At 36.5% G+C, this 10283-nt stretch overlaps 1 pseudogene; it reads left to right on the forward strand.

Annotated features, from left to right (window-relative positions):
• The first annotated feature begins 3185 nt into the window (after nt 1-3185).
• Nucleotides 3186-9270, forward strand: LOC132313951 (beta-glucosidase 12-like; annotated as a pseudogene).
• Nucleotides 9271-10283: the final 1013 nt, after the last annotated feature.

The raw sequence follows: 10283 nt of genomic DNA on the forward strand, positions 1-10283 counted from the left end.
ACCTCTGCAGAAGTGCTAGATGTAGGACCATGCAATCTTGCATTTATTTCTTGCTAAATAGCCCATAAGCCAGCAATAAAGAGAGTGTGTATCAGTTTACTTGACTGATGTAAAAACTAGTTCAATAAACTATCCACTGTGGTAGTGTTTGAAAAAACCATTCTACATCCTAGAGAATCATCCAACCACATCCAAAAATTCCTTAAAAAGGTACAGTCCACAAATACATGATCTCTAATATCTATAGCTTGAAAACATAGTGAACACCTTGGAGCCAAACTCGTATTTCTTGTTTGCAAATTATACATAAATGGCAACATGTCTTGAAAGAAAAATACTCCATGGACAGACGAACGTGGTCTCGCTTTTCCCCAACAAATTTATACCAATCAACCTCTGGATGTACTTCTCTACAGCCCTGCCAAGCAATCTTGAAGCTAAAATTGCCTCCATCCCAAGTTAATCTGTCTGGCCTATCAATTATAGGCTGTGATTGTAAAAAATCACAGATAGGTTTAAAATTTCATCTTACAGCAAATCAAAATTCCAATCTCCATTAACTATAAGACAAGCCAATGGAGAATCCCAGGAAAACCACCGCCTTCAAACCAGTCTATGACCAAATTTCTGCAACATTGATTCACCCTCACACCAAGGATCAGTCAATATTTTGAAAATATGACCAGTACCAACAGAAAATTTGACCTTATTCTTCATTTAATCTCTAACACTAAGCAAGTTTTTCCACAAAATTGAATGAGTGACCTTAGGAACTGCATTCCAGAAAGTGGAACATAAAGTATACCTGGAGTGAAACCAAGATACCCAAAGCCTGTCCTTCCTTAACAAGAATTCCCAAGCCAAAATGCACTGAGATGTAGCCTGCAAATCTTTCAATTTTCTAATGCCCAGACCTCCTTTAGCTTTTGGGCTACACATCAAATCCCAGCTCATGAGATGTATCTTCTTTAAATTATCCCTACTGCCACAGACAAGGTCTCTACAAAGCCTTTGAATTTGATTAATGACAGAAATTGGTAATTGAAAAACACTACTCCAATACAAGCAAATAGGAGTTAAAACAGTCTAGACCAATTCAACTTTACCTGCTACTGATAACAGACAAGTACTCCAATCATTGAGTTTTTTAGAAATTTTATCCAGAAGAACATTACAGTGGGATCTCTTAAGTCCAGAGGAACATAAAGGAATTCCCAGGTATTTTAGAGGAAGCATTTCTTCTTTACATTGAAGTAAATCCAAGACAGCTCTTTTCCTTCTAACAGATTTGGAGAAGATGACACTGCTCTTACTATAATTAATTTGCAGTCCGGAGGTAGCTCCAAAAATCTGAAATATCTCTTGAATAGATCTAGCATTTGAAATTGAGGCTTTGCAAGTAATCAACAGATTGTCTGCAAAAAAGGTGTGATAGATTGTAGAATGAGCCTTTAGAGCAGTATAGGATAACTTAATCTTCCCATTGCACACAGCTGTATTGAGTAGATGGGAGAATTGATCAACTACCAGAGTAAAAAAAAGGGGAGAGAGAGGACAACCATGTCTCAATCCTTTAGAGGGCTGTATGAAACCTGTAGTAGAACCATTCAGCAAAATTGAGTACCTTGTGGAAGCTAACAAAGTTGAAATCCAAGATAACTGATTTGAATTGAAACTAGCAGCAGTCAAAATTTTCAGAAGAAAACTCCAGGAAACAGAATCAAAAGCTTTTGAGATGCCAGCCTTCAAAGCTTTAATGGGATGTTTAGATCGAAAATCACTCACCATCTCATGTCTCATAATTATAGCATCCTGAATTTTTCTGCCTTTTATAAAAGCACTTCGCTCCATGCTTACAAGATTAGGTAAAACCAAAGATAATCGAGCAGTAAGAATTTTAGAAATTATTTTGTAAATCAGATTGCATAAAGCAACTAGTCTAAATTCTTTAGGCTTGATTGCATTACCTATTTTAGGAATCAATGTGAAAAAAGAACTAGTCACCCCTATAGGTAAAGAGCCTGAAAGGAAAAAATGGTGAACTGCAGCACATACTTCAGGTTGAACAAGTGCCCAAAAAGTTTGGAAAAACTTAGCTGGAAAACCATCAGGTCCAGGGGCCTTATCTGGTTTAAAATTCATCACCACTACTCTGATTTCGTCCTTAGTTATAGGAGAATCCAATACCAACTTATCATCTGAGGTGAGGATGTGCCTAGGCATAACTTCAAGATTATTCTCTCCTGCATTCTCATTGTAAAGATCTTGATAATAATCCACAAAAACCCTTTTAACACCTTCAACATCAGTAATAACCTGCCCAGCCTCATTTTCAACAGAAGTGATAGCGTTAAACTGGTTGTGTTGTTTCATTTTATGGTAAAAATAGGCTGAACACCTATCATTATCTTGTAACCATTGAATTCTAGATTTCTGGGCATAAAGAATTTCTTGTGAAGACATAGCAGCTTCATAATCATCCTTAGCTTGTTTCTCTAAATCAAACTTATCAGATGTAGGGTTAACCAAGAGATCTAATTGAACCTCTTCCAATGCTTTTTTAGAGATAATAACTTTCTCTTCGACATCTCCAAAAGAGTGTTTATTCCAAGCCCTCACGGCAGACTTCACATTTCGAAGCTTCTTTAGCAGAATATGAATCGGAGATCCAGTTGTAGATACATCCCAAGCTTCTTTGATCACCTCAGCAATCCCCTCTTGAAGACACCAAACTTTTAACAACTTAAATGCCTTTTAATAAATTTTAGTTATCGAATCATGAAGTAATTTATGCTAGTAATTAAAGAATAATTATGAGATGAAAACTTAATCAATTCCTCTAACCATTGATTTGTCGTTAATGGATTAGTTTAAATTGATCTTTGTTTTTGTTAGTGGATTAACCACGAGATTTATAGGTTTAATGAGCATAAAACTCGATCGTCCCCGCAGTATTTGTTGATAGAAACAGAAGTCTCTGAATTTTTCAACAAGCTTCTTGATTAATAAAGTACTTGTTTTGCATTTTTCAGCATGTGATTATGATTTTTGCCAGTTCCCGTAGTATTTGTTGATAGAAACAAAAGTCGATCTCTAAATTTTTCAACAAGCTTCTTGATTAATAAAGTACATGTTTTGCATATTTCAGCATGTGATTCTGATTTTTGCCAGTGCTTAACATTTGAATGAGGGATATTTCCAAATGTTATAAATTCTTTTTTTGAAACTTGGGATGATAATAACTTCTCGGTACTTTTAATATTTTGTTATTTATGTCATTAACTAATTGTATCATGTTGACCTTAATTAAATTGTTATTTTATAACACAGGTCTAAAGCCTTATGTTACTCTCTTTCACTGGGATCTTCCCCATGGCTTGGACACTGATTATGGTGGTTTCTTAAGTTCTAAAATTGTTTAAGTGACTTAATTTTTATTACCAATACATATGTTTTGATGATTCGTTATAAGGTACTTTCACAATTCTTTTATGATTAGCAAGCATGAATACTTCTCTAGGGTCGTCATGGCTATATTGAATACATATTCAACACAAATACAAACCAAATATGGTTGGATACGTACGTGTATAATATGGCTGAGACATGGTATGATATAGCTGGATATTTGTACTATATCATAAGATACTATTTGGATACCGCTAAAAAAATCATAATTATATAGATATATATATATATATATATATGTATATATATATATATAATGAGGATCTAATTGTAATAACAAATAGAGTTAATTATTTAAAAGAAACTACAACAAAATGGACTTAAAGTCCTAAATTGAGAATGAAATAGATAAATAGAGAGAAAAGAAGGAGACGAAGAAGAAGGGAGATCCAATTACGGAGTAATGTATAGTAAGAATTTGAGCCATTCATGTTCTAATTATGAACATGTAATGATTACATAATACTTTATATATATATATATATGAAAGTATAATATATTATTTTTTTTATTGTCGTACCAATATATATATTAAGAAAAAAAATTGATGTATTGCCCTGTAAGTAGTGTTTGCAACAACATAACATTAGATTTAGTTAGAAACTTTCTACACTTCAATGTTCGAACAAACAATTTAAGGAACACTATAAAATTTAATTTGCTGAGATTTTACTACTTTTGAATCTGACTAAGGAATTTAAGAAAACACATCATTAATAATTGTCAACTGAATAAATAACAATTAAACCAAAAAAAAAAAAAAGTGAATAAATATCAAATCCAAGCTAAGCTTCTTACTTGCTCAAGAAAATAATATATGATGTACCCAAAAAAAAATAATAATAATATATGGTATTACTAAGCAATTAAGCTAGATTAATAATTTTACAGGAATGATTTTCTTGACTATGCAAAGCTTTGCTTTGAGAGATTTGGTGATCGAATGAAAAACTGGGCCACCTTCAATGAGCCATGGAGCTATAGCACCGTTGGTTATACATCTGTTGCCTTTGCACCTGGTCGATGCTCTTCATGGCTAGAAAACAATTGCACCGGAGGAGATTCCGGAATCGAGCCATATCACACAACCAAATTCTTGCTCATGCAGCTGCAGTCAGATTGTACAAATCCAACTATCAGGTTCTTAATTTCGAGTTCACCTTGAACATAATATAAATATATATATATATATATATATATATTACAATGATAGGTAGGGACGGACGTGGTATACTCAGGGGACAATTGCCTCCCCTGAAATTTTTTTTTTTTTACACTATTATGTTTCACTAATTTTGTCATTTTGATATATATACTTATAAAATATTACCATTGTCCCCCTAAAATTATTGAAAAAAATTCATTATCCCCCACTTGAGTTTCTGCGTCCGTCCCCCCTCCCTCGGTCCTCTCTCACTTGAATTCCCCGGTCCTCTCTCACTTGAGTTTCTGAGTCTGTCCCTGTAAGGATTCTACCAGGAGTCTTCAACTTCACATTTGGTTCAAACTTTTTGGCCTTAATTAACGTTTACTCTAATAAGTTCATGTATGTGTCCCAGGCATTACAACGGGGAAAAATTGGAATTGTGCTAGTGTCAACATGGAATGTGTCATACTCTAATTCGACTAACGACCGTCGTGCTCCATTACGGGCACTTGATTTCATGCTAGGATGGTGAGTTTTGCATGTTGCATAATTAATTTAACTAGTAAAACACTAAAACATGATAAGTGTTAAAATTAAATCGGGATTAAAAGCAAAAAAAATGTTACCAACTATTTTTATCATTGCAGGTTTATGGACCCATTTATAAATGGTAACTATCCACAAACGATGCGAAGACTCGTCAGACAACAACTTCCAAGGTGCAGCGTGGAAGAATCCAACAGTGTAAAAGGATCATATGATTATATTTGATTGAACTACTATACTGCTTACCATACAGCACGTTTACTCACTGCTACACCGAATGTCAGTTACACAAAAGATTCTCGGACTACTTTCTCAGGTAATTTGATTAATCCAACTCTTGTGTTATTAGCACAATCCATAGATCACTATGTTAAACTGATATATGTGATATTTTGTTGTGCCAACTGACAGAAACGGGACCTTCATTGGCGAGCCGGTATGGCCACAAATTTTATTTTTATTTTTACTTTTTTCGATGGCCTCTTCTCCACAATTCACCACATACTAGGCACATACAGTTCTCTTGTCCCACATGTAAACTTGGAAATTATTGGAAATTATTGGAAATATCATTATATTTAACCATTAATATGCATGAAATGCTGACTTATATAATTAACTATTCCATGGCTTGAAACGGATATATAGGCTAGTTCAGATTGGCTATATCCAAGAGGAATTTGGGATGTTCTACTCTACATAAAGAGAAAGTACAATAATCCACCAATTATGATTATGAAGAACGGTAAATAATTATATTGTTTTACTCATTTTACAATATTTTCAATTAAGCAAACTCAATTTGTCACTAATATCTCTTGTAGGTGTTGATGAGGAAAATAATGCCACATTAACAGTCCAGCAAGCCCTCGTCGACAACTTCAGGATAAAATACTTCCTCCGCAATCTCTGGTTTGTTAATAGAGCAGTCAGGTAGGTTCTCAAATAAAGTCTCCCACCAAAAATTATTTGAATCAAGAAGTTGTATCATTGAGCTCAAGCTTATTATACACGGTGTTGAACATATGGCTCAATTTGAGGCTTGCATCACCCATGATGTCATCAAGATTCTTGGCCTCTAACAATGTGTGCCGAACAAGTCTTTTGAGTGGTCACCAAGTAGCCTTGGCCTCCAAGAATGTGTGCCCAACAAGTCTTTTGAGTGGTCATCAAGGAGCCTCATTTTGGTGTCCCATTTTGGCTATAAATAGCCTTTGCGCTCCATAGTTTGAAGCATCCGAGAGGCATCCAAGAATAAGACAATATTCGGATCACGAGAGTATATTGGTTTTGTGTGTGTGAGAAAATCCTTTTGTGTGTGCAATCTTCAAGTGACACTTGAAGCTTGTCTTTGGGTGGGTTTTTCTCTTTGTTTAAACCATATACTATTTGGGGTATTTCTTGAGTGTTGAGTGAGTCTTCTTTATTGGTGAGTGAGTGGTGTGAGAAAAGAGATTATTGTGAGGAAGAACCAAAACGTTCTTCAGTTTGTAATCTTCTTCGTTATAGTGATACGAATCATCATCGCCCGTGGATGTAACCCTATTTGTGAGATTGAACCACGTATACATCATTGTCCCTTTTGTGTGTGCCTATTCATTTTTCTTGTTATTATTTTTCTTTTGTTCTCATAAACTCCTATTCGATCCTTATTTCATAACAAACTGGTATTAGAGCTTTTGGGGAGTTTTTGAGATGTCGACAAAATACAAGATTGAGAAATTTGATGGCAAGATTAGTTTTAGTCTTTGGCGCATTAAGATGCAGACCCTGCTCACTCAGCAAGGTATTAGCAAAGGAAAAGATAAAAAGAGAAGTTACGATCCTAGTTCTCAAAAGGGTTGTGAGGGGACTACACAACATGGTGGGAGAATGAAATCCGTTTGCAGATAGCAACCGAAATTGCAGCAGTCCTTATAGGGAGGTAAACCCATGAGGACAGATGTAATATTGACGTGCAATAATCTTGGTGGCAATGAGATAGTCCATTCGAGTGTCATTAAGATGCGTGGGAGGCAAGTAGTTGGTCAAAACAGAGGTGCGAGGAAAAGTCAAGGACGTCCTATTCTCCACAAGGGTGAGAAGATGACTTTTCATTACCAGCCGGTGGTTTGTGGACGGTTGGAGAAGGTTGTTGAAGGAGATGTCAAACTTGGAATTTTTTAGGTTGCTTTTGGTAAGCATTTAGAGTTTGACACAAATACTAAAGGTATGCTTGTGGCTGCGCAAGACATGCATGAGTTGAAGAATAAGAGCCCGAGGGTTAAGTTTGAGGATGACTCAAATTTAACTAAAATTCTTTATTAATTTTTTTTCTGTTGGAGATGATGATGGCGTTATTTTTATTACTCACATTGTGCTGACGAAAGACTCTTTATAATGTTGTCTTATCATTTCTGCTAAGGCGGAGAAATTTTACCAAGGATGGAGTTTTGTGGCCATTCGAAATTTTTGCGAAGGTGGAGAATTTTCGCCAAGGTGGAGATTTGTTAAACATATGGCTCAATTTGAGGCGTGCATCACCCATGATGTCATCAAGATTCTTAGCCTCTAAGAGTGTGTGCCCAACAAGTCTTTTGAGTGGTCACCAAGTAGCCTTGGCCTCCAAGAATGTGTGCCCAACAAGTCTTTTGAGTGGTCACCAAGTAGCCTCATTTTGGTGTCCCATTTTGGCTATAAATAGCCTTTGCCCTCCGTAGTTTGAAACATCCGAAAGGCATCCAAGAGTAAGACAATATTCGGATCAAGAGAGTATATTGGTTTTGTGTGTGAAAGAAAATCCTTTTGCGTGTGCAATCTTCAAGTGACACTTGAAGCTTGTCTTTGGGTGGGTTTTTCTCTTTGTTTAAACCATATACTATTTAGGGTATTTCTTGAGTGTTGAGTGAGTCTTCTTTGTTGGTGAGTGAGTGGTGTGAGAAGAGAGATTATTGTGAGGAAGAACCAAAACGTTCTTCAGTTTGTAATCTTCTTCTTTATAGTGATATGAATCATCATCGCCCGTGGATATAACCCTATTTGTAACGACCCTCACCCTGGCCAGGGTGATTGTGGCGACCTTGTGGGCGGGTGTGTGTGAGCGTGTGCAGGGGCACCAGTAGGCTACCACACTGGGCGAGCTACAGGTGCACAATCCCACATCGTCTGGGTGTGGATGGGGAAAGTGTTATATGTAGATTCAACACCTTTCTATGACACAACGCATTTTAAAGCCGTGATGGCCGTGAACCCATCAGAACTCTGTAGTTAAGCGTGCTTAACTTGGAGTAGTACCAGGATGGGTGACCCCCTGGGAAGTCTCTGGTCTGGGTGAGCCAAAAGCGGACAATATTGTGTCTGGCCAGGGTGAGGGTCGTTACAAATGGTATCAGAGCCTGACCCAGCCGGAAGTGTGGCCAACGAGGACGTTGGGCCCCAAAGGGGGGGTGATTGTGGCGACTTTGTGGGCGAGTGTGTGTGAGCGTGTGCAGGGGGCACCAGTAGGCTACCACACTGGGCGAGCTACAGGTGCACAATCCCACATCGTTTGGGTATGGATGGGGCAAGTGCTATATGTAGATTCAATACCCTTCTATGACACAACGCGTTTTAAAGCCGTGATGGCCGTGAACCCATCAGAACTCTGTAGTTAAGCATGCTTAACTTGGAGTAGTACCAGGATGGGTGACCCCCTGGGAAGTCTCTGGTCTGGGTGAGCTAAAAGCGGACAATATTGTGTCTGGCCAGGGTGAGGGTCGTTACACTATTTGTGAGGGTGAACCACATATACATCATTGTCCCTTTTGTGTGTGCCTATTTATTTTTCTTGTTATTAGTTTTCTCTTGTTCTCATAAACTCCTATTCGATCCTTATTTCATAACACACGGAGTAATTATTTGTTAATTTTCTTGTCAATATATAAAAGATGCATGTGTGACCGCCATTTTTTTAAAAATGTAGGGCTGGTGTGAATCTATTGGGATATTTTTCGTGGTCGATATTGGACAATTTTGAATTGGCTTCAAGCTACATTGTTCGTTTCGGCATCAATTATGTGGATTACAATGATGGGTTGAAATGATATAAGAAAAACTTAGCTAGATGGTTTGAGAATTTTCTTAAAAAATGATGACTATGATCCTTACCATTTTTAATTCTCTCCTAAATGGTGTGTTGCGTCCTATCAATAAGCAGAAGCAGCGAAATACTTAGATAGTTTTGATTATTTTAAAAATAGATCTTGTATTTTTCTAACTTAATTTATTTTAGAAATTAATAAATTAATATCATACAATCTAAAATAAAGCAAAGTAAAGTTAGAGATGACACCAAGATTTTAGCGAGGAAACCCCAATTGATAAAATACGTCAACTGTTTGTGTGGGAAAAACCCCATGGACTGTGCAGTCCAAAGTAAATTGATCCACTATGCTTGAAACAAAGTACACTTAACTTTGACTCTAGCTCACACCTTATCGTTCTACCAAACACCAACTGTGGACAATCCTCTAGCTTCGCGACTCCCCGTCTAACAGCAACTTGACCTCAGGCTTATGCTTGATCTTTGTAGAAAACTAGCAGGTAGATCAGACAATACTCCTCGAATGCTCCAACCCTTTCAAAGTGTAATCGTTTTTACTTCTATTAAACTTCTAGATTTGATGTAGAAATAAATCTGTTTTTGTCTAATCGATGTAGATGCAACTGTATGATCATGATTAGGATTTGAACAACACAACTCTAAACTCACTAAGTGTTTATGTGTATATGTTCTCGAAAGATTAACAGAAAATTTTCTAAGAATTTCTGAGACAAAAAAAATCTTCCTAAGGATTTTAAGAATAATATACTAATAATGCAAAAGCCATTCTTAAACCAATGTATATGACATGGTTTATATAGAGTATAGAATGACCTAATCCCTTTAAAACTAAGGAAAAATTCATGCATAGGATTTGGTACACTTCTAGACCAACTAGGAAACAAATCAAGAAAGGAAACTGAAAGTTGTATTATGAACAGGACTTCTTGAACCGGTTCAGAGGGGCTGAACCAGTTTAAGTTTGGCAGATTGGATTTCAAAGCCAATCTTGAAGCCTTGAACCTATTCAAGGAGGCTGAAACGATTAAAGTATACCAGACT

Source organism: Cornus florida, unplaced genomic scaffold (genome assembly GCF_030987335.1).
Source record: "Cornus florida cultivar Cherokee Brave unplaced genomic scaffold, ASM3098733v1 CherokeeBrave_3.0.0_Hap2_Chr06, whole genome shotgun sequence".
Classification (NCBI taxonomy): Eukaryota; Viridiplantae; Streptophyta; class Magnoliopsida; order Cornales; family Cornaceae; genus Cornus; species Cornus florida.